Source organism: Oryzias melastigma, linkage group LG21 (assembly GCF_002922805.2).
Source record: "Oryzias melastigma strain HK-1 linkage group LG21, ASM292280v2, whole genome shotgun sequence".
NCBI lineage: Eukaryota > Metazoa > Chordata > Actinopteri > Beloniformes > Adrianichthyidae > Oryzias > Oryzias melastigma.
This window is the reverse complement of record NC_050532.1, coordinates 7,005,758-7,031,113: the sequence shown is the minus strand read 5'-3', so window position 1 is coordinate 7,031,113 and position 25,356 is coordinate 7,005,758. Positions and strand designations below refer to the sequence as shown.

Sequence of the window (25,356 nt, the reverse complement as noted above, 5' to 3'; positions counted from 1 at the left end):
ATTTGTTTATTCAAATTATGGTGGATCAGGAGCAGATGTAAAAAGGCTGTTTGTTGTGTGATGTAGAAATATGATGAAAAGTCTCCTGCTCCACTCCCATCTGATGCATCCACTTGTAGATGACTAGATCCATGTAGGTCTTTGTTTTCCTCATCTGAGCTGACATCTGGCCCTAAATAGTAAAGCTGGATAACTCCAATATTGCTCTCCATTTTTGTTTTACTGTAAAGTTAGAGGTTGGGTGTGAGGGGCTGTACAATATCTGGACAGTGTGTAAACAGATTGGTGATGGGAAGTGGGAGTGGGCTTATGCCTACCTATACAACTCCGAGGTGAATTTTGGAGGAACTCCTGCCGCTCTGCAGAAAATAGGTCCTATAGAATTTTTTTTTATTCTGCTTAAAACTGGATAATAATAATCAAAAGACCACTTAAACCATTATCAGAGCCTGGATAGGTGACACCAAACCTCAATAGTTAATGAAATTTGACCACAGCTGAAGGTTGAATCCCAGTTGGTGTTGTGGGTCAGTCTGGTGCAACAAGGCCTCCACCGTTACAAATGATTTCCTTCTATGTTACTCAGGAGGAGTTCAGGTCACCTCTCCCAACAGTGGAGGGTATAGAGAGGGCTCCAGGTTCATCACACAAAGAGGCCCAAGGACAAACGGCTGCGTCTTGAAGCTGACGGAGTCATCAGAGTGCTGCAGCACTATGGCACAAGGATGAGGTAGGAGCATTCTCACATTCCACAGAGGATAAGATGAACACAGATCCAGATCTGGAGGTCTTTTCCTATTTTGATGATGAAAAATGAAAAAGTAAAGCTCATATCTCAATGAATAAACAGACTTCCCTTGATGAAGAGAAAGTGTGACTGTTAAGTATGACTGCGTTGTGTCTTGCTTCCATAATGACAAAATTTGCATGTTAAATGTCAGATAGATTTTGAACAAATAGTAATTAATGTGGGAAACTGCTTCTACTTACTGTTGCATTTTTTCCTCAGAAATGACAAAATCATATATTCGTGATATGTCACTTTCAATCATTTCTAAAATGCCAACTTTAATGTCAAAAATCTGATAATTACACAGGAATCCTGAGCTCTCCTCCTCAGTCTGTGCTGCTGTGTGTGTGTTTGGGCTTTTCTGGCAGTTGAACGTCACTCTTTAAATCTTGAAATGCATCCTTATTTCAGTTCAAGACACACAACACACGGCAACATAATTGAGGACAAAACATGCTGCCGTCCATCCCAACTAGCTCAGCTGTGCATCAGAAACCACATTAAGCAAGCTTGTGCATGTTAGTTTTAGATTTATTTAGTGAGATTACACTCTAGCTCAAGAGATTTCTATTTTTTTACAGTTTAAGGTCAGGTTATGATGCTTCAAAAATAAAGGATATTTTTTAAAATTTAACATATTTTCATTTTTAGAAAATGCTGTGAAATATATATATATATATATATATATATATATATACATATAAGAAAAAAAAAGCATTTTATTTTTAAATATCCTACTGTTAAATCAATCTTTTTTTTAATGCTTAATTTACTTTCTACGGCTGTTTTATGTTTTATGCTACATAGTCTGAGTCTTTACCGCAAATAACACTGAAATATATACAGGGCTGATGCGATCCCAAAAGCCCTCAAAGGAAATCTCTACATTTGTGTGTTTGGGTTTGATAAAGTTGAAGAGTTGGAACGGTCTCAGTGCACTCAGTGTTTACTTGGCTGCTATTATCTTTTATTTGTAGTCTGATGTTGTCGCTTGGCGAGGAATAAATGAGCTCTGAACCAGAAATGTGTTTGTGCATGAGTATGAGGGACTTCACATGTGCATAAATACAATAAATATGCAGGTGGGCATCACGAATGCCGACAAACACTCTCTCTCTATATTTTATTTATTTATTAGTGAAAATGTAAAAAAAAAGGGATAAATAGCTTGGAACAATGGACGTCTATTAGCTGTGCAGAACATGAACACAAATCCACTATGTGACTGCGCACGTCTGAGAATCAGACTCACTCGTCAGTGCATTTGAATATGCAAATGCCCCCCATACAAAAGACCTTGACAAGCTGTTATTATGTGATTCCAGTGGTTGCAGATAGAGGCTGAAAGGATATTAGAGGACGGAGAACAACAGAGGCGAGGCTGCAGACGAATGCCCGGGCCACGTTCGCAGAGTCTGATGCTTCCAGCAGCGGGTGACTGAGTTCATGGATTTTTGAAAGCAGGATTCTTGTAGCGTTGGGTCAATTTTTTTAAACATAATTACTACATGAAGTTGTACTATATAAGACATTGTGGTTGTTCTACATGAAGAAAACTCATGAAAGTCTGGATGGACGAACTAGAATGACAGTCAGTAGAAGAAGAAATAGTCTTTACTATCAACAACAGAGAACATAGAGTTTGGTGAAATGACACCAAAGATCTCCTCCTCACCAGGTCTGGGCTCCAATTGTTTAAATTCTTCAGGGCTCAGAAGGAAATGGAGCCCAGAGGTGGATGTGGAGCGATGGAAGGTGTGGAGCGTCGACCATTTACTGTATAAGGCCTTGTGTCGACTGAGCGGTCCGTTACGGTACGGTATTTTGACCATTTCCATTGTGAAATAGACCTTTTAACTGTACCTCTTTATCCGTTGTAGGTCCATAAAAAAATAGAGCGGGACAGATAGGGCGGGGTTGCTGTTACCACCAGTTGATTGGCAGAAAGTGATCTTGACATTAGAAAGCACCAATATAGCGCTAAGCTAGTGTTTCTGTTTTCCTCTTCATGGCGGTAGGCTGTCCTTCTTAACCGCCCGCAGTCTTCTTTAAAAAAACATAAAATTCCTGTTATACACGATAATAAAAAGACGAGCTGCTGGACGATCTTTATTGTTGTTGCTTTTCTAGTCGTCACGCTACAATGCTAACGGTTTACACCACGCATGTGCCGTGAAAACAAACGGCTCAGTGGAAGCAAGGCTTATCTGAGTGGAAACGCTCACCACAAGTAACTGGACCATACTGTACCACTCTTTACTGGACCGGACCGTACCAGACCGCTCAGTCAAAACAAGGCTTAAGAGAACTGGACCAAGTGAGTGAGACGTCACCCATAGAAAATGACTTGCTTCCTGTTCCAATAAAATGAAGTACATTCAGTCACCATATTGGAACCAGAAATTGTCATTAAGCAGTGATTGCTCTGAGTCTATCCGAGTCATAACTTCTATGGCAGCCACTCTCACCAATCAGAAGGCGTGTTGGAGTATCTATCTGTCAATCAAAGCTTCGAATGTGTAACGTAAAACCACAAACTTTTATTGAGGCATTTGATTGGTCATTTTATAACTTGCACTACAGCAAAATATCATGAAAAAATGTTATGTTTAAAAAAAAGAGTATCAGAGCAAGAATGGTTATTCTGACAAGTATAATAACTGAGTAATAGATCTTTCTTTGGGAGTTTGGCTTCTTGCAACCAGCAGATGCTTCCTGTTTGGAACGGGAGGGGGAGGGGTCACTTAGTCCAGTTCTGATACCGTCAATGGTCCCAACACGAACATGGGAATCCAAAACAGTGCGACCTCTTGATCATTGTAGACAAAGTAGTAGAGAATAAATTTAAAACAGTTGGAGGTCAGAACTTGAATGAAACAGCTCAGGACCAGAATACGGGTGAGGGTCATGAATGTGGACGATGGATCAATTAAGCTGAAAACAAAAGAGATCTTAAACTCCTGATGGTAGTGAGTTGTATGATCCTGAGGAGGATAATTAGTCGCAGAGGACACAAGAAATCCAAATACAGAAGCATGACCATAAATGACATTTAAAACCTCAGGAACATCCTTAATGAAAACACATGCAAACAGCACACTGATTCAAAAATAGAAATGAAGAATTTAATTGATTTTCTTAACAACACCTTTTATTGTGAACCAGGAAGAGTAAAACAATCTAACACAATTTTAAATGATGTGACAGGAATAAAAGGAACAAATACACAGAAATGTAATTATCCTGGAAAAACTTGAACACAGTTTTACCAACTACAGCACAAACCAAAAACTTTTCACTGGCGATTAAGTCCAAGATCACAAAAGTTACATTAACCTTCCGGAGACTTCTCTTTTGAGTACAAAAAAGAAACACTTGAGCTGAAGGTGAAGGACTTCAAGAGCAGATCAAGCTACATTAGTGTTTAGACAAGCGGATTCCTCAGAAAGAAGACGTGGGCAGAATTAGAGGATTTAAGGAGGCACTGATTACTGAACTTCACTAACACAGACAGATATAGGTCACCTTTGGAGGATCTGTTGAAGCAGTGATCTTCAGAAACAAAGACCTGACCTGGAAAAAGAATAAGCTTAAACATGACTGTGTGGAGAGGAAATAATTCAGTGAAGGTAACAAAAATGTACATAATTCCAACTTTCTATACTATATTTTCATTTAGTTAAAAACCCTGTCAAATAAGGAAACAAAAACATGAAAAGTAATTGATTTTCTTTCTAAATCCTGCACAGAAAACTATCTATTTTTGAGAAACTACATTGAGTTTCACTTCACTGACCAAGAAGGCCTGAACACCTTCTAGCCTGTGGACAGAAGAAATTCTTTCAGCAGAATCTATATTTTAAAGTGAAGTGAGCTCAAAAATGTTCAAATTACAACACATCACATTGAGCTTAACAAAGTTTTGTATATATTACTCTCAAAGCCCTTTAGGACTCAGAGAAGCACAAAAGAAGGAAAAATTAAAACAGTGGCAAGCCTCCATGAAAGGCTGGCAGACCAAAATGACTCAAAGAGCACAGGAACTCATTCAGGAGATCATAAAGGACCCCAGAGCACCATGTGAAGAACTGCAAGGCGCCTTTCTTACAAGAACTGCATGAAAAGGACCCATTGGAGTTTATACAGGAAATGAAAAGTAACTGTGATAAACACTATAAAAAAAACTTTCAAAATCTCAATTCTCTCCAGGACTTTTTAACACATTTTGACACATTGGAAAAACAATGTGAGATCACAAACGGAAGCCACCTGTCGACATAATTTCAAAATTTTCTCAAACCAACACGAATAAAGCTTTGTTCATGGGGTTCACACTGGACAATAAGGGAGGGGCTTCTTCTTCTTTTGTTTACCAGCCCATATCCGCCATCTACAGCTGGTAGAGGCTTAGTGCGAAATGTGGTGCAAAATTTGTGAATCTCGCTCCAGATATCTTCTTTCATAGCTCTATTGTGATCTATGAAAGACTTGGTGTCATGTGATTTATCTCCGGGTACAAGGGGTGGACGATACTGGGAGTTTGGGCATTGGTTCAATACCAAGTAATCACAGGGCTAGTATCGCAGATATCGATACCAATACTCTTTTCTTAATACGTTGTATTATAGAATTATTTCAGAAATACATTTTTTTTGCCAATTAAATGTAAAATTAAACACAGGACTGAGATTTTTGGCGAATAAAAATGTTTATTGGCTAATTACAACAAACTGTACTGAACATACATCAAATATAGAACATGTTAATAATGAGAAACATCCATCCATCCATTTACTTGACCGCTTCTTCCCTTTCGGGGTCGCGGGGGTGCCGGAGCCTAACCCGGCTACTGATGGGCGAAGGCGGGGTACACCCTGGACAGGTCGCCAGTCTGTCTCAGGGCCTCAATCACTCACCCATCCACACACACATTCACACCTAGGGGCAATTCAGAGTCACCAATTAATCTATGAAGCATGTTTTTGGACGGTGGGAGGAAGCCGGAGTCCCCGGTGAAAACCCACGCATGCACGGGGAGAACATGCAAACTCCACACAGAAAGGTCCCAGCCGGGAGTCGAACCGGGGCCTTCTCGCTGTGAGGCAAGAGCGCTAACCACTGCGCCACCGTGCAGCCCATAATGAGAAACAGTAACAGGAAAACAGTAACTAGTAAAAAAAAGAAAAGCAGGAATGTAACAAAAATGTAGGTAACAGAACCGCAACCATATATATGTATTTTTTTTTCTTAATAAAAGCAGGAATAAACTATCAAAGTCACTGGTGAGAACAGTAAACAAAAACAATACTGTAAAAAAAAAATCCTGTCATTGTGTGGACATATGTGTCTTCTTAATGACTGTTGACTCTCCGATAAGGCAGGGAGGTGAGGGGCAGGGTGTGAGGAGGTGGTGCATGTGGTAATACAGACAGACAAGTTTGCCAGATTGGGCAGTTTCCTGGGTAGGTTTTTACTCAAATTGGGTGAGAAATTGCCCAATCTGGCAACACTGCAGACAGAGATGCTGTGGTTGCATAAACTCCGTAAGTAAATCAAGCTCTTTACTGTAGGTATTAAAGAAAAACTACAGTAAAAGTACTGAATATCTATCTTTGAACACTAGTATCGATACTTCACCTTGGTTTTGATATTATGGATACTCAGATCGATATGCCGACCTCTACAGGGCACAAACTGCAATTATTTAGTTTTTCTCCATGATCAATTTTCAAACAGTTTGCACTTCCGTGAATTAAAAGGGATGCCATCCATATGTCACTACCTGATTGGATAAAGTTCTACCTGGTTTAACTTGTGAAGTGCTTTCAATGGCTGTTGCTACGTATAAAAGTGAGTTTTGAATGTGAAAACCCAGAATGCATGCTTGACTTTTAATTGGAAGTGGCTGCTTGAACGAGCCGAGAACAATGTAAACTTAGCTTGATAGGGTAATATAATTTTGAACGTGGGACATCTGTACGGTTGTTAAGGGTCTAAAAGACTTTATTTAATTGACAAAAGAATTAAGAAAGTTTTGGAGAAATCCATCAAGTCAGAACTGTAACTGAATCAAGATGCTGTGGCTTTACTTTATTTATGGCCATCCATGCTTATCTGTTTAACTAAAGTAAAAGATAAGATAAAAATCATCTACTGATCCCAAAATTGGAAATTTGATTGTTGTTTACAAGCATACATTTTTTCAATAAGGAGTAGAAATAGTTGTATTTTTTATGACAGATTGAGGTATTAACATCATCAACAGCAAAAAGTAGTTTAAGTTTACAATTTAAAACTCATACTAATCCACAAACCACAACTATCTCCACAGATTTACTAAGATGAGACCAGGAGGTTCTAGTTCTTGCAGGTTTACCCACGTTCATTTGTATGTGATGCCACTTCACAGCCATTGAGGTTTTACAATGAGGACTCCTCTGTAAATGATTGGCTGCCCTTTTGCCCATTCGGACTGCCTGTCGTAATGACATTTACAGGTGCAGACCACGTCTCCAAGTATATATATATATATATATAGTGTCATTCCACGGATATAGGAGGCGTAATTTGAAATATTTATCACTGGTACGTTCATCCTGACACCTGGGAACATAAATAAAGTAGTTCTTGACCTTTGAGTCTGCTCAGACACAAGCAGCCTATTCATATCCTCTCTACTTTGTGAAGTGTATCACATCTTTGTCCCCCTTTTTTTTTTTTTTTTTACTGACATTTAGATGTTCTCTGTCTAGGGAGGTGAAGTCTTTAGTGGCCAGTGTTGATGTCTGATCTTTTAGAATGATATACTTTTTCAAAACAAATTGGAATTTTGTGATTTAGTCAATTTTGAAAGTCCAAATGGTTTAGATATAAAAAAGCTAAATGTGGAATCCATTTAGACATGCAGTAGTCTGGTCAATTATTAGCTAATGTTATGTACATATGATTTTCTGCAACGATATGAACTCATCAAAGTGTGACCTCCAAGGGCAGCTTGATAGTTGTTGGTACACGCCCAGTAAACTCTTTTTGAGCTTAAGATCTGACTGTCACCTGCATGCTCAGTGTGAGTACGAATTTGAAGTCAAAAATAGAATAAAAAAGTATATGGTCCATTAAAATTGACCTCTATCATTCTTTGCTATGTGATTCTGAAAAATGATGTTTGTTAGAAACCTGGCTTGTTTTATAATAGAATAAATAAAGATTTGTATGTCGATCAAGCCACCTAGGGGATCATTGGTGAACTGATTTGGCCCCAGTTTGTATTAAAGCCAAAAAAGATGATTAATATTAAAATCTTCACAAATATTTGCCTCCATTCCACTCATTTTCCAACAATGTTTCTGAAATGTATGTTTGGATTTGGGATCACATTTGTTTTGATTAAATTTAGAAACTTAATGATAGAAAACATAGTTTAGAACACTAAAACAAAACCAAAAAAAATCAAGCCAAACGATACTTCATACTGAATAACACAGATATTATGTAACAAACGTGTTGGAAGGCCCAGCTACAAGGTGACCTTACGACCATAAACTTTTTTCTTCAGTTCAGCGACCTGCGTTGCAGTTTTCTTTTATGGTTTCATTAGAGTAATGCTCCTCATTAACATGGAAAACTGTAGGGCTCGTGGAACCACCCATTAATCAAAGAATAAGGACTGGGATGAGAATATGTGCTCCTCTGATACACTTCAAAGTGTCTGGCTGTGGCTTTTTTATGTCTGAAGAAATAACACATTTTGTCATCTTATGTCAAAGAACTTTTACATTCATTGGTCTCTTACTCCTCAATGCAGATTGTAGTTTGGAAAATCCCACCTTTGCAAATCACTACTAGACTTGCATAACCCATAATTTATTTATTTATTTATTTTTACTTTTGGATTGATTTTCTGTCTGGTTTATGTTTCTTCTGGAGTGGGAGATTTTCTTTATCTTGTTTTTCTACTACCTTTGTTTGCAGATTAGTGTATAAATTGTTCAGAGCACCTGATTTGACCTCCAGGGCAGCGTTTAAATACTGAGGATCTTCTGTTGGGAACTTCTCAAGTTGGTAGCAACAGAGCTTTACTCTGATCTTGATCTATTGGTCCTTGTACTTTGGTTATTTTTGTGTAAAGGTTTTCCTTTTTCTGTAAATAAATCCCAGCTTACTTGGGTCTTTGTGAGAGTTTTTGTGGTATTTCCTTTGTTTTTCTTGGCTTTTATGCACCGTCCTTTTACTACCCTCTTGATTGATGGATGATTTTATTTGCACATTTAAGTGTTGGAGATGTCATTGAATTGACTTCAAAGACAGCCACTCAACAATTAAAGAATCCACAGAATGAACAGCAGCTAAAAGTTGAGTTCCAACAATCTTGAAATATGTTCTCTTTCTTTTCCCCAAAAGACACACTCTGATGAAAATGTTTTTTTTTTTTTTTTTTTTTGCTTTTAAAAGGTTTTTGTGGTATTTTCTGATTATGGAGGATGTACAGTATAAAGGGATGATGGGAAGTGGGGACAGACACCCATCTGAAGAAACTATGTCCCAGAAAAAAACAGGTTTTGAGCTAAAAACTGCATAATCATAATTAAAAGACAACTGGGAACGTTTTAAACAGATCAAAAGATGATTGGAGTCGGACTTTAAGGCTTTTTTTGTGAACTGTAATGATTTAAATCTAAAAATAAGAAACATTAGTTTTGTTTTCTCCAATCCTATAACTCAACTGATTGTCAGATACAGGCTAAAAGCTTTGGGTGATCAGCTGAAAGGATTTCAGCAGACAGTGGGGTTGGATGCAGCCTGACTGCAGCAGAGCCGGAGTGAAGAGGCAGCTTAAAATTAAGGCAGCAGTGGTTTAACATATCTTTCTTCAAGGCTTTTTTTATGACGTCTCTTCACATTTCGCAGCAGAGAGACAAGCATGGCTAATGAAATCAGTAATGGCTGATTTGCATTTTGCTACCTGAGTTCCAGAGCTTTGATGCAGACGCAGAAGTCAACCTTCAGCTGAGATTAAATTTGTATGAACTTGCTTTTATTCTTTATTTAACGTTGAGTTTGTTTGAATAGGTACAATAACACAAACTACACAAGGACACTTTCTGATAGGAGGTTTAACCATACATGCATAGACACAATAAAAGTTTATGCCATGGATTCTGGCTGGAAAAGATGAAGCAGGCCCAATTAATGTACTAAACAACACCCAACTCAACAAAATAATATGTGATAAGGAGAGATAGCAACAAGGTAAAGCTCTGTTGAATCCACCCATTGATCCACTCACCTGCCTGTCAACAAAACATTCCCATAATGATGCAAAAATATTCAACTCCAACTTCATTTTATTAATTTCTCTGCTATTTTTTACTGTATACTTCTCTTGTGATGATGCCATTCAGCCCAAGTTTCCTTTAAAAAGTGATCTTATCACAGTGGGACTTCCAAGTAAAATAAAGGTTAAAGTCCCACTCCAACCATTTTTTTTCTATAAAAATGGTTCCCAGTAGTCTTTTACTGTGCAGTTTTTAGCCACAAACAAACAGTTGTGTCCTTTTTTAATACATACGGTATGCTCAGTGGCAGTAGCTCATTAAAAATACAGTTCTGGTTTGTGGGCGGGACCTGTTGGCCCAGAGTAACCCCTTGTTGCTGGGAGCACTGTCTCACGCGTGACCTTATAGCCCCAAGCTAGCATTAGCGGCTCAGAAATAATGGTGAGCAATATTGGATCAATCCAACTGTACAGTTTTGAGCCGGAAGCCAACTCGGACAAGGAAAACGGATGTGTGCATTGGGGGTGGAGGAGTGGAGTGGTAAGAGAGAATTTGGGACCCAAAGTGAGTAGTGGCGCCCCAGGTTTTTCTAGCATCCGGTTTTCTGATCAAACCCAATTTAAATTAAGAAATACTCAGAAATGCAGTTTTAACCTTAAATAATTTTATATAGGTTATCTATTATGAGAAAAATACTGAACATGTATAAAACACAAAAAAGATTTTCCTTGGAGTGTGTCTTTAAATGTAAAAAAATATATAATAATAAAAAAAAAATATTTAAAAGTAAAATCCTCTCCCTAGTACATTTTTTATGAGTAATGAATAAAGCAAAAATATTGACATCAGGCTTTACATATGCTTAATTTTGGTGTAAAGATAAACCTATGTTATGTTAGACGAGGGGAAATGGCTCCACTCTCAATCCAGCCTCCAGTGGTCATTTGAGGAACTACAGCATTGTTTTTTTTTTCCAGGGTTTGGTTTACATTAGGAAACAGAGAGAACTTTAATTAAACAAATTTAAAATATTGAACGTCGATCTGGAGAATCAGGTTATTATTGGTTACTTTTTTATTTTTTATACTAACAAAAACATTCAAAGCAATCTGTGGATTCTGCTGTGACTCAAATTTTAGACCAAAACTTTTTTGTCAAATGTTGAAAAATTACATATATATATTAACATTGATCCACAAAAATCCACAAGCTTTTTATTTCTTTTTATTTTTGACTTAAAAAAGTGTTTTAAATAGTTTTAATAGCATTGAAATGTGTTCTTAAATTACAGTCAGGTTTAAATTAAAAAACTAAATAAAACATAATAAAGACACTAAGATCAAACTAAAACTTAATTTAGTTAATTTCTTAATTTAATTTCTAAATTAAGTTCAAATATTTATTTTAATATTAAGGGGGTTATGCAAGTAACACATTTTTTGATACCATTCTAACTTAAAAATGATGCATCATGACTGCAGAAAAATGAATAAAAAGCAACATTTTAACCAGTGGTTCTTAAAAGTGGTGACTCTGTATGGTGCAGCCAGTTGTTCTAACATCTGCAGTGTGCACAATTATAGAACTGCATAGCAACTAAAGCCAATTTGAAGGTGTGATTTTCATAAAAAGTGAAGTTTAGAAAAAAAAAGGAGAATCATTTTGTTCATTTGTCTGCATTTAATGTATTTATGTCCTGCATTTTTTCCATGATCAGAACATCAGACACAATGAAGGAACATGGAAGCTCCACTTTCTCCTCAGCACTACACTCCTAATTTGATCTCAGAGTTTGCAGAGCTCCCAACCTCATTGTCCAGTCTGTGGCTAGATTAAAAAGTTCCACATCATTAGGCGCTGAAGGTTGCTATGCTGTTAATGAGAAGCCCAATTAACTATAGCATTACAAAGAAATAGGTAGTTGAGAGCCTCAGGAGCAGTCGTCTCCGCTCCGTTGGAGACACACTGATGTGCTGTTAAACTTGTTCACAACAGTTAAAACAAAGTGAGGAGGAATTAAAAAAATGAAGCTTAGAACTTTAGTGATTAACTTACATAAATTTACTTAATATTCTACAGAGAGTAATTCGATGTTATATTACCAAAGCTCTTGGTTTTTGGTGGAATTTTAAGTTTTTAATACACAATAATATCTCAAACATATGTTTGTTTAAAGATCTACTCCAATGGAAATTATGTTTTTGGTTTTTTAGCATGTTCTTGTGGCATTTTTCTCATGATGGAGTACATATATTAAGAAAATAAGATTAAAATGACATTTTTGAGAGTTTCTTTATTCAAATAGTTGTGAATATTTGAACTTTAATCTTTAAATCTGTGAGTTTTTTAAGAAAGAGGTTAAACATTACAAAAGAGTCTGTTCAGTAAATGGTACTTTAGGGTTTTACATGTAAAAGTAATCCTGGGATTATGACAATTCAACTCTTTTTTTGTTTGTAAAATGCTCACGGAAAACCTGCGGTGTGACAACAGGCTGAGCCGCACAAAGGGACATCCAAGGCAGATAAAGCGAGGAAATCAAATGACTGTAACTGCACCCCCACTTCCAGATTACCAGACACCACTCGGAGTCCCATTCCTGTTAGGATTAATCCCTTCTAAACGAGCACCGTGATCCAAAAGAGGTGAAGTTTTCAGCTGAGCGCCGCCGGCACACAAGAGCCAGGTGTGGAGGCTAAAAAAAAAAAAAAAAAAGGTGTCTTCTGAGGTGTTAAATCTCCACCAAAGCCTAAGCTTGGGATAGGACCTAAAATAAATACAGACTTCCCATTGCTTTTAACACACCAAACAGGAGATTAAAGGCTCCTTCTGAGCATTCTGACCCGACCTATGCTCAAGTCTCTAGCTGTAAAAACAAGATTTCAATCCTGATTCTATATTTTAGACATACCTAACAAGATATAAAGACGGGAACAAAAGTTACATAAAGTTATGATTTCTGGAAGGTTCCATTAAATTACATTTTTTGGGATTTAGAATAAATAAAAGGCCTTCAGGGAGAAAAACATGTCACTTGTGTGTTATTGTTTAAATGTAGAGTAAAGTTTCTGAATGTTCTCTCCTTCTATTCCCTTTGAAATGTCGTTGATTTCCAGTGTTGTCAGTGTTTTTGGATGAGTTCTGACTTTGCTTTGAATATTTAAATCCAGGTTAAAGACTCACCTGTTCTCAGTTGCATTTGATTAATATGTATTCAAAAGTTTACGTCCGCACTTTTTATCTATGCTTGTTTTAAATTAAAATCTTTTTACTTTCTTTTAATTTTATTTTAATGATTTGAATGATGATGAATGACATTTTTACTATTTCTTTTGATTGTTTCTTTTAATGTTTTATGTAAAGCACTTTGAATTGTCTCTGTACATGAAATGTGCTATACAAATAAACTTGCCTTGCCTTGCCTTGCCTTGCCTTGCTTTGTGTTTGACTCCGTCTTCTGTTAATTGGCACAGCTGCCTACCATTAGTCATTTTCTCCCTCAGTGTTTAATCACCTTGGTTTTAGTGGTTTCTTGCCAGATCTTTTTTTTTTTTTTCTATTTTAATTCTTTTCCTTCATTGACTTTTCCACATTGTTTTTGGGGAGTTTGCTGTACCCTTGTTAAGTTTTCGTTTTAAGTACCAGGACACATTTTAATTCAGGATTGTTTATCAGCCTAAAACTGTTTTATTTATTTATTTTTTTTTCGGTAAAAGTTTAAAGGGGCCCTACCATGAAAATTCTACTTTTCAACTTCATATTGAGATCTGATGTATCTAATGTGTTTATTTAAAGTGCTCCTTTAATTTTTGTTGTTAAAGTTTAAGTGCCTCTGCTGCTGGATTTCATATATTCTACTGTGTATTACTCAAACTGACCATCATATTTCAAATGCTAAGGATTGTAAAATATGCTAATAAAGATTCCTGGTCATGCTAACAGAAAACTCACCTTACAAAGTTGCAGTTGTCTACATACAAAAGCCAAAGTCACCTCTCCACACCTGTGAGTGCTACCTGAATGGAAGCTGGAGCTCTGAGCCCTGATGTCAAAGTCATGCATCAGTCTGGGATTAAAGGAATCCTTTTCACAATCAATCTTCTATTACTGGACATGGCCTTTCACATATGTAACACTCACGTTGGCATGTCTGTAATTATCCTGAGGTCTTGTTCAGGACTTCTTTCCTCTCACATTTACTTTATTTTGGAATTAAAAAAAGACATTCCCAAATGATCAGTGTTTGCTCAAATTTGAATTCAAACATGTTTTATTATTTTCCATTGGGGAAATTGGAAGATTCAGTGTGAGAAGAGGTTGCACAGCCTCATAAAATGAATGAAGGTTAATGTGAGGGACTGAGCCACCACGAGGGCAACAGAAAAAGAAACAAGATGAGAAACAGAATAATTCAATTTCTCTAAAATTAGGCCTTTAAAAGAGGTCAAAAAAACATAATTAACCCCTAAAAATTTAATAAATGTTAACTTAAACTGGCCTATAACACATTGTGAAATCTGAATATTATTTCTGCAAGAAAAATAATCATATCTAAAAAGTTTTTCAATCGTAACATGATCTAGAGAAACGTATTAGTGGCTAGAATTTTCTCTTAAGATAGGAATTCTAGGAAAGATCTTTTTTAACCGTTATAGGTTACACAGGTTATTCAATCATTAATGTATATGTTTTTCTTATGCATAGGTGACATTTTGAAAAGACATTTTTAGACGCTTTTAGTGCCAAGTTTCCATTTCCTTTAGACATCAGGTTGATTTTTCTGAATCCTGATAGTGGAATGAATGAATGTTAGTGCAGACCAGGAGCATCAACATTTTGGAAAATGTTCTATCAGAGGGATTTTTTTTCTTTTTATTACACAACAACATGCTGTAAAACATGTCTTTGGGGAACCTGAGAAAATACCAAAGGATCAATGCAGGTCAGGCTTTTCCAGGAAAAACTACATGGATTATTGATCAGTTTACAAGAGCATGCATGGTTGTAATCTGTTATATTGCATTCTTTCCACAACAGCCAATGAGACATAATCCAATTTATACGTTGGTGTCCATGTGCTTCTTGCATGTAACGTTCTAATCTCTGCATCAGTCCTCTGTGCTGTGCTTGGCTGACACTGACATGTCCGTCCCAACCAGCTGATGCACTGATGAACTTGTATGGTGTTAGTTCTGTAATATATATATATAAAGGTAATTTTAATATTTAAAACACTTTAGAATTGGATATTTTTGAGGTTTGCCAATAAATCCATCGTTGTTCCTTTATTTCCAGCGTTTCCTTCAAAATAAGAGCCTTTGTGTTGGTATTTCTCAACACAACAAAATGCTTTAGTTCTTCATTTTTCATGCTATTTTACACCAAAAAAGATATTTATAAAAATGTCCAGAAATATAACATTTTTTTAAGCAAATATGGGGTAAAAAGATTATTTTCAATTACTTTTAGTAACATGACATAACCCTTGGATAATCATGCTTTTTTTCCCTTGTTATTTCTTTTTTATTTATTTTTACTTCATTATTTACTTAATTATTACTTTTCACTGCTGCCCCCAAAGATGAACAAATTCAAATGAACTTTAAAAGCCCAGAATAAAATTGTTCTTGGGTTCTCCAAGATTAAAGATGTTAAAATATAAAAAAAGGTAAATCCCCTGCAAAATATAAGAAATGTAATTATGGTTTATAGAAATGCAGGTGGTTTTCAGAAAAGAATGTCTAGTGGATTTTCTCTGGGAAGGAATTGTCCAAAAAAAAAAAAAAACCGACCTGGGAAAAAGCGGTATAGGTAATCTTGGTTATCTAAGGCAGTGTTTCGAGGTATGTTCCGAGGTCTTTAGAGCAGCAGAGAGGAGAGATAAAGAAAATGAAAGAGACAAAGCATCATTATCTGATACTCCTGGGAGTCTAATGGGGCTGTGGTAATTAAAGAGGAAGAAAGAGGAACACCCTAAAAGTGTTTTAGAGGCAATTCTCTTTTTTTATTCTCATATTTATCTCTTTCACAGGGCTCCTTTTTCTTCTTTTAATCAACTCCTTCTCTCACGACCCCAAACTCTCATTTTAGCTGGATCTTTATCTCCCATCTTTATCTCTGTCTTCCCTCTTAAAGCCCATCTGAAGCACAGCTGCGTCTCCGGAGACTGCAGACCTCTCCGTCTCCATCAGCCTCCTCCATCCTACAGGCTTCTTCTTTTCTATCTTCCCTCTTGCAGTTCGCAGCACAGAAAGTACTGCACCTGATGTTATAAGCCAAAGACAATTTAGGTCATCATCAAAATACACAGATGTAACTCCTGGAAACCCATTGTTAGAGGATTTGGGTGAAGGATCCTTTAGTTTAAGGAGAGGGTTTGTGGAAAAGTAAAAAAAAAAAAACTGCCTAGTACTGGTACAAATTAGTTTTTTGTCAGAGCAAACAAACAACAAAAAAAGAATCTTCGTAAATCCAAGAAGAGTTGTTTTATAAAGCAGACACACTTAGGAATGTCACCAACTGCATGCAAAGTCCACCTCATCCCAGTTCTTCTAGAGCTACCAGCCTCCTTGTTTTACAGCCTCGTTGCTGCTGAATGGTTGGATCCATTGATTACAGGTTGTGACTGAATAAACACTCATAATCAGGTAATCAGCAACAAATAGTGCAGAGAAACCTGGAAACAAGCTGGTTGGTGGAACTTGGAGACGAGGATTAGATAGTGCCTCAGGGGTTCCAGATAACAGCGTGCCAAACAGACAGGTGGTCATTTCAGCTAAAGTGAAGAGAGAAGCTGTAGCAAACTCAGGATTTAACTTTAAAACATTCTATTGTACATGTTTTATTCAATAAGAAAACAATATTTAGCTATAAAAAACAAATAAAAATCTCCTTTAAAGTAATTTAGAAGAAATTATGGAGCCACTTTTTACTTCTCTGCACAAATAAAGAAGTTAACTATGAAATGGTGTAATTTCATCAAAGTAATTCCCAGACTGTGCAAAAAAGATCAACTCATTAGTCTATAATAGTGTGATTTCCATTAAAAAACACATATGAACTGTTGCTTTAATAATGAAAACATGCCATGCCAAATAAAGGTTTTTCAGCAGCTTTGTTCAAGCATGCTAGACCAAGCTAAGTCATGCTCATGTCTTACTAGTCTCTGGGGCTCCTCCTCTTCATGTTTTCTCTCCCTGAGGAGAGTCATCGAGGCCATGCCTCATCCAGTTTCTTGTTTCTGAGGAAGAACGCCAAGGCTCTTCTTCCTCGTGTCTTCTCGTTCCTGAGAAAACTCATCAGGCTTATAACTTCTTCTGCTAGTGTGCTCCTGAGAGGGGACAGCTGGGCTGCTCCTCTTTTGGTCTTCTTTTCCTAAGGAGAGATATCTTTGCTCCTCTTCTTGTCTCCTTTTCCAGCGTAGGGATGCCTGGGTTGCTCCAGTTGTTGTCTTTTTACTGAGGAGGAAGGATGACTGGGTTGCTCCTCTTTTTGTCTCGTTGTAAAGGGACATCTGGGTTGCTCCAATTCCTGTCACCTTTTTCCAGTGTTTCTTAAATGGTGGGGCGTGCCCCCCTTGGGAGGGCAAGGGACAACTCAGGGATTACGCCATTTATGTTATTACTAAACAGTCAAGAATTGTGATGGAAAAATATTTAACGGAGATGAAAAGAAAGAGAGAGACCAAAAACAAAAAAAACAGCCTGTCTTCTTTTTTCTTTATTTCATGTTTTTGTGTTTTGTTTTAATTTCACACTCTCTTCTCTTCAAGCTGCATGTACTTCCTTGCTCCTTTGGGGGTGGGGGGTCGATTACACGTGCAGCAGCGCAACAGTGGGGATAGATGGAGAGAACATCAACACAAAACATAAAGAAAATGAGAGACACTAGAAAAGAAGAAATGATAATAAAGGTACAATATTTTGATGAGATATACATTTAACTCAAGCAAATTGACCAATTATACAATGATATTTGCAGCAGTAAGTTGTAGGGGGGAGTGAAAGGGTAAATTCTTCATTGGGGGGCGTAAGAGAATTGAGAGGCACTGCCTTATCCTGAGGTGAGACCCCTAGGCTGCCCGCATTTTACTGGTTCCCATCAACAAGCAAGGATAGAAACAAACCTAGATATTTTATAAGACAACTTTAATAAAGTGGAAAAAATAGAAAAAGCCTTTTATATCATTCATAATGTGTCATAAAGGTATATTTATTTGCAGTCTGCTTGCAGTGTAAAAAAACTGTGTCTTGTCGGCTCATATTCTTAGAATACAGAATTATAAAGTGAACACAAAGGTAGTAAAGCGTGACGGAATAAACCAACTGCCTGCCTGGAAGCCACTAAAAAAAAAAAAAAAAGAAAAAAAGGAGGGGGCAGAGAAAAAAAACTGTATCCAGGGAAACGATTCCATCAAGTCTCGCACATAAAGGGTGATTTACAGCTATCAAGGGCACTTTGACCAAGAATGAGGTGTTTGTGTGGATTGGGTTGTGTAGTTGTGTTCATCATAGTGTGATCATAACTCATTGAGTTGGGGGGGGTAGCAAGAACCTGGTAAAACCACATCAAGTCGTACTGACACCTGAATAGGCGTAAATGCAGTGACAAATACATCTTGTAAAATCAAAGCTGATTTGTTGGCTTGTCTGCGGACCGAACACATTCAGGCCACAAAAAACACTGGAGGGGTAAAGTCTATAATGACATATAAACACAGACAAAACAAAAAAAGTCTACATTATTACTCCACTATAGTATAAAGTTCTCACATATTGTTATTTGCTTTAAAAATATATATTTTTTCATTGACCTAGCCCTCCAAAATAAAGGATTTTCTATATATTTTGTTGCTCTTATGCCTCAAAAGGACAGTTGAAACAGCATTTGCTGATACAAAGATTTATTTACATGCAGTTGATGTCTAGATTTATATGCAGTGTAACAACGCAAAAATAAATTGTAACTCAAAAGTAAAACTGCTTTTATTACTTTTGCCAATATGAATCTGTTATTGTAAAACTGACATAAGTGACTAACTGTTACAGTGTTTTTTAGTAGAATATTTTGGCCTCTGTGACACATCTTAAGGCAGTGTCAGAGGTGTTTTTGAGATTTGAGACGAGAAAAGCTGTCATCGCATTTGATAATATGGCAGGCAATTTATTTCAATATTGTAATAAAGAAACAAAGACTTTTGAATCTTCTCTTGATGTTTTTTTTTTTTTTGCAGTTTTAAACAGTTTCAGATTTTGTATTTTGTAAGTAAGGTGATGATCTGCAGTAAGGATGTCTTTGGCAAGCGAAAGCTATCATGAAACACCAGCAAAAATGCTGTAAACATCCACATAACAACCATTAAAAAAATTTTGGTTTTTTATGCACGTCTTAAAAATAATTTGTAATTTATGCAAATCTTGTGTTGTCCGATCACGGGCATAAAAAGCGGTGTTCTGTCGCGTTGAAAAACACGTTTCCAAAAAGCTGTTCTATTGTGTCTAAAACAAGCATCCAAAATGTAATTCTAGCAAATCCAAACTGCCCTTGTTGCATTTTTTTAAAACAAGTGTCCAGTTTTATCGAGTTGCAAACGGGCATTAAAAACTGTGTTATTCTTATGATATTAAAGTTGAGAGCTTGCATTGTCCGTTGTTGTGGTGGTCTATAGGCTTCAGACTGCTGCCCTAAGTGTTTATCCTGATCAGAAACTGGGCGTTCAATGAAACACAACAGTTTTTGATGCAATAAAATAACATTTTGGTTGTACGTTTTTGAACTCACTTGGATGTGTTTGGACGCGTGTCTTTGGATGTACTGTTTTAAATGCAATAAAATGTTGCTTTTTATGCCAGATGCAGGTAAAGTACAGGCTACTTTTAAAGAGTGTAAGAAGCTGCATTTTGGTGGCCATTTATGACATTTTTCTGTAGTGTTTCATGAGACATTTTTGTTGCCGTACTTCTGCTCACTTTTTGACACTGGTCTTCCACAGTTGCCAACATCACATTCAAAGCTCTGATTCTGTTCTGGTGAGCTCAACTTTACTTTAAAGCATGAACATCTTTATCCATTGGAATAAAAAATACAATTGTCACAAATAGAAAAATAAAGTAATAAATGTAGTTGAAACCAAAACCTGAATTATTTACAAAACTGCTCTAAAATCGTCCATCAGTGTTTTTTTTTTCCTTTCTTTTCTTTTTTTTTTTTTTTTAATTGCAACCATTTTCATTTTTTGACAAAATCGGAAGCATAGGTTGTGGTCTTGATCAAATCTGAAATTGTGTCTTCAATCCCCTAGAACCGTGGTTATTAATCAGAATCTTAAAGTTAAATCTTAAACTAAAACTATCTGCAAAATGATTGGAAAACAACACTTAAAAAAAGAAATTGACATGAGTCAAAACAAAAATGTAATTGTTTTTAGAGTATTTGCTACCTTCTTTTTTTCATCTTGACCATTATGAAGTTACAAAACAAATATATTTGAGAGCTCTACAGCTTGAATATACTGGGTAGCTAAAAAAAACAAATAAAAAAAAGGTTTTGCTCCATGTCTTTTCTGGTATTAATAAAATTCTTCTCATGTTTAAATTCAAATAAGTGTTCTAGCTTTAACAGCACTTTATTAATTGGTTTGACTTTGAATACATGATAGAAAGGACCTGTCTTTTTCATCCTTCCACATAGTGGACATTTTCTATCCCATCTGATTTAACAGGTTTGGATTGACAGTGTCCAAAGGATGTAACGCAGATGAACAAACATCCCAGTCAGTGTGAAACCAGGCAACCGCTCATCTGCAGAAATCGTGTGAGGAAATGTGTGAGACTGAAATCAGTCAGATGTTTGATTAAACGTGTCAAAGGGAGATTTGCGTCAGTGGAGTCAATCTAAATGAAAGTGACAGAAAAAAAGGAATAAGTGGTGGAAAACATGCAGCAGAATGGTTTGTTTTTTCCATGCAGGTTCCAGTAATCAGAAGTTATTTTCACATCATCCAGATGAACAAGTAGGAATTGGCAGATCATATAATGAGTGAGAGATGAGATGCAAAACACCTTTTTCTAGACTGATACATTTTATTTTTTAAACACCACATATCTGCTTTGACATGTTGACTTTCATCTGTTAATATCAAACCAGAATACCAATGTTAACCTCAATAAGAATAAAGACAAACAGGTTCTATTGGTATGGCTTTGTTGTGTTTGCTTTGACTACTAAGTCAACAAAGGCACCTAAAACCTTCTTTCATTTTAAAATGAATTGATGCTTTTACATCTAATCTGAGAAGTGCAATAGATGAGTTGTTATTCATACTTTGTCACAGAAACCTTGATAGGGAATGGATGCAAAAACTAATATTTATGCACACATTCACTGCAAGTTTTTTTCCTAGGGATATAGCACAGATAACCCACCTTGAAAATGAGCAAAATAGAAAAGTTTAATGTTATCCTCTGCATCCTCCAAGCTCATATAACCACCACGCTCGTGTCCTCCTTCAATACACTCATGAACCTCCTCTTTGGTCCTCCTCAAGCCCTCTTTTCTGGAAACACCATCACAGTCTCAAAGAAAATGCTTCACATTGGATTCCAAAACTCCAAAGAGAAATTTAGTTTTGGAAAAAAAACACATTTGGCATTACATTTTATGTATTTATTTCTGTTATCTCTAACAGGGACACTTATCACTAAACATGGGGTATTTATGCTGTTATATGACAAAAAAACCCTAATTTACTGGTTGTTGAATAAACAAAAATGATTATTTGACATAAAAATATTGCTACACTAATTGTTACATTCAGTTTGCAGTTAGGATACAAAAGGAAATAATATAATCTTCTCTTCTATTAAACAAACTGCCTTTCAAAATAAATCTTTGCAATCAAATATGTTTAAACAGATTATTTATTTTGTCATCAGCAAAGCAGTTAATCAACATTTCTCATAGAAAATGTTTGATTAATTGCAATTAAAAATGTTTATAGTTGTCCAGCACTAATACATGCATATGTGTGTGTAAACACACATGAGGAGGTGAACATTGATTTTAATTGTTTATAAGCATAAAAAAAGTATTTTATTACTAGGTTTAAAATGCACCTAAGTTTTAATTTTGTCTTATTTTAGCAGATTAATGGCAGAATGGATTAAAGTAATTGAGTAAAAATCTGTTATTAATGTAAAAATGGGATTACCTCCTTACCCCCAGCAGCAATTAGTAATATTAGTGTCATTATTCACCCATATTGACTTGGAACAGGCCTTTTCAGAAAAAGCACACTGCACCTTTAGACACAAACCATGTTTCTGTTTTAATTAGAGGGGAGAACTTTATCTCAGTCCGTTCCCCTCAGCCACCTGGCCCAGGCTGCAGCAGAATTTAAATTGGGTTCGGCGGTTTAATTGGATGCTGCACAGGCTGCAGAGGGCCCTGCATACACTAACCTTACACACTTACGCCCCAGAATCTGGCAGAAAAGAGCTGCAACAAGCTGGAATTGATTCTTCATGGAGCCTTGAATCCTTATTTTAGTTATGTATAGCATATAATTTAGTGTTTTAATGCTTTATTAAACTCACAAAAATGTAAAGGTGAGAAGTGTTAATGCAAAACCAGCTACTGAATCCACATTTTGTCTTGCATTTGCCTCTAAAAGCCTTCCTGAAGGTGGCTAATTAATGTTGTTGCCGGGCAAACATTCCTGCAGCAAAGATAGCTGCTGATTCTGACACTGAAAGAGGAAGACCTTCACGTGTGGGAGTATATAACAGCTCTTTATAAAAAGCTTTTGCTTTTTTCTTTGTTGAAGAGCAAGATTCTTTGCTTTTTTTTCTCTCCCCTCACTTTGCTTTTCACAATCCTTTCATGACTTCATAAATCAGTCAGCAGTCTTTGTGCTTCTTGTTTATCAGTTCGTTTCTTTTATAAAGCTCCAAGGTCCATCAGGCCTTTCAGGTGGCAGGCTTTTAATTACAGCTGAAGTTATGGAGGAGATTCTTGTGGCCCCTCGTCGGTTGAACAGGAAAATCAGAGGATGACTGAGAGTCAAGGGATCTTTTTCTCAAAAGAAACATTTATGTCATCGTTATATGTCTCTTAATTGATTGGCTTTTGTTTAATGTTGTTATTGTAACCCATCACTCTATAATATATTATTTGATTTCTGATAAAATAAAATAAAAATCAAGAAAACCTTTTGACCATAATTGATCATTTTCAAATCAGATGCCTCATTAAAAGTATGTAGTGCTACAGGCCTCCTCCTTGAATGGTCAAAACATTTGATTGACAGATTTAGTGCAGTCCACTTTGAAATGGTAATGGTGTTGTATTTCAACAATCTTACTCCTGATTGGATAAAGTGGTTGTTATAGACCTCAGTCTGACTTGGACCAATACTACGTCCTCTGGTTCCAACATGGTGGTGTCCATATTGTCCATAACGGCTGAAAAGTTACAGTATGTTAAAGATTTTGTGTTTAAGCATCACAGGCAACGCATCAGTTGTTAAAGAGTAGTGTGTTAAAACCCTTTGCATTTACATACAGTGTAGGAGCCCTAAAAACTAGCAGATTTGCCAACTGTTTTGCTGTTTTCTGTGCGTTTCCCTCCACAGCTCCCTCCTCTCCTCCATCCCCATTCCTTATTAATGACCCAGATGTGGCAGCAGCACACAGGGAGCTCATTACTCCAAAGACAACACAAAGCAGTTGTTTCCATGGGAGGTGCTTTCATGTAATATGTAACCGAAGCAGAGAGCAGCTTCCAAAACTAACAACACTCTTAGTTTAACAGTTCATGTTCCGTGTCTGATTACCTGCGAAGGAGGAAGAGAAGGCGCTTGGTTCTTGCATTATGTAACCTCCTGGGGTGACTCTCTGCGTGACAGTTACTGTCCTTTTGCTTCAGGGGGAGAAAAAGAAACGAGAAGGAAGAAGATGGGACGAGAAGAGCGATGGAATCTAAAGGTGGAGGAGGTGAGGAGTCGGGATTAAACCGAGGATGTATGGGGAAAAAAAACAGGACAGGAGGTGAAAATGTCTGTGGTAGATGGGATTTTTTTGAAGGAAAGGGTGAGTGTAGGAGGGAAAAAAAACGAAATAGCAGAGAAGTTGGACGCGTAGGTTAGAGGAAGGAATGCAGCTGGGAGCAGGAGGAGAAAGGGTTTAGGAGGGAAATGTGGATTCAGAGAGACAGGATTTTGATAAATACGTAGGGAAGGTCAGAGGGAAAAGTAGTGAAGGGAGAAGAAGGATAAAGTGATGGATGGAAGGAAGAAGGAGAGATTTTAAAGAAACATAAAAACACAGGCACGTGTGGCACAGATGCAGTTAACTATTTATGCTAAGGTCAGAAATACAACAGCAGTCATGGGATGGGGAGACATTGGCAGAATCTTTAAGGTTTCATGCCTGATTTTTTTTTTTTTTTAATTGTTGGTGTGGTCATGAATGTTGTTAACAGCAGTCAGACATGCAGAATATATACTATACCCAGACTACCGGGTGGCATTTGATATGGACGGCTGCAGACATTTACACATTGTCCAGTCAGAGCTGCTTCTGGCCGGTGATCTGCCTTGTGATCGCCCAACTGTTACCCGATTTTGTAGTGGCAACATCCTCGCCTGTCACTGGATTGCCAAAATGTACCCGGTTGGCAACTGACCAATGTTAACCTTTATGCTGCATTCACACCGGAAACGATTCATGCATCAAATTTGCGTCTTCCGCCTCTCTTTTGACACTTGTCAAATTTACTTTCCTAATGCCTTGACGCCACAGCCGTGGAGAAACCGCCAAAGAGGGCACCAGCAGCGGCTCTCCATCTGCTGGACAGTCAACCGCCGGTGGCCCAGCATAGCGAGCTGCCCATGGACTGGCAGTCTAGGCAGTGCATGCTAGCTGGGGGTGCTGGCTAGCATAGCGGGCGCGATCGCTGCATCTCCATGGGCTCTGTGACAGACAGACAACCTGTCCAGGGTGTGTCCCGCCTTCGCCCAACAGTAACCGAGACAGTCTCTGGCAACCATGCAGCCCAAGAATGGAAGTTCAGGATAGAGATCCCCGCATTGAGCCGGCGTATCGGATTTTTTTCCAACCCACTGAAAATGTCACGTTCCCAAAGATGAATCCCTGATTGGTTGATGCGTTACCTCAGTGCCTGATGCCCAAATCACACTGCAGGATCTTAGATTGCATCTAGACTTAACATTGGAACTCAACACCCTGCCATGCGAATCTCATCTGGAGTGAGAGCAGCATGTAAAAATGCAAC

General features: G+C 37.2%; 1 long non-coding RNA gene across 1 annotated transcript; it reads left to right on the top strand.

The window, feature by feature from the left end:
• The first annotated feature begins 1,602 nt into the window (after positions 1-1,602).
• LOC112155090 lies at positions 1,603-24,091 on the top strand. Its single transcript, XR_002920754.2, has 2 exons — positions 1,603-2,224; positions 23,989-24,091. It is a non-coding gene; the product is annotated as an uncharacterized LOC112155090 (long non-coding RNA).
• The last annotated feature ends 1,265 nt before the right edge of the window (positions 24,092-25,356 follow it).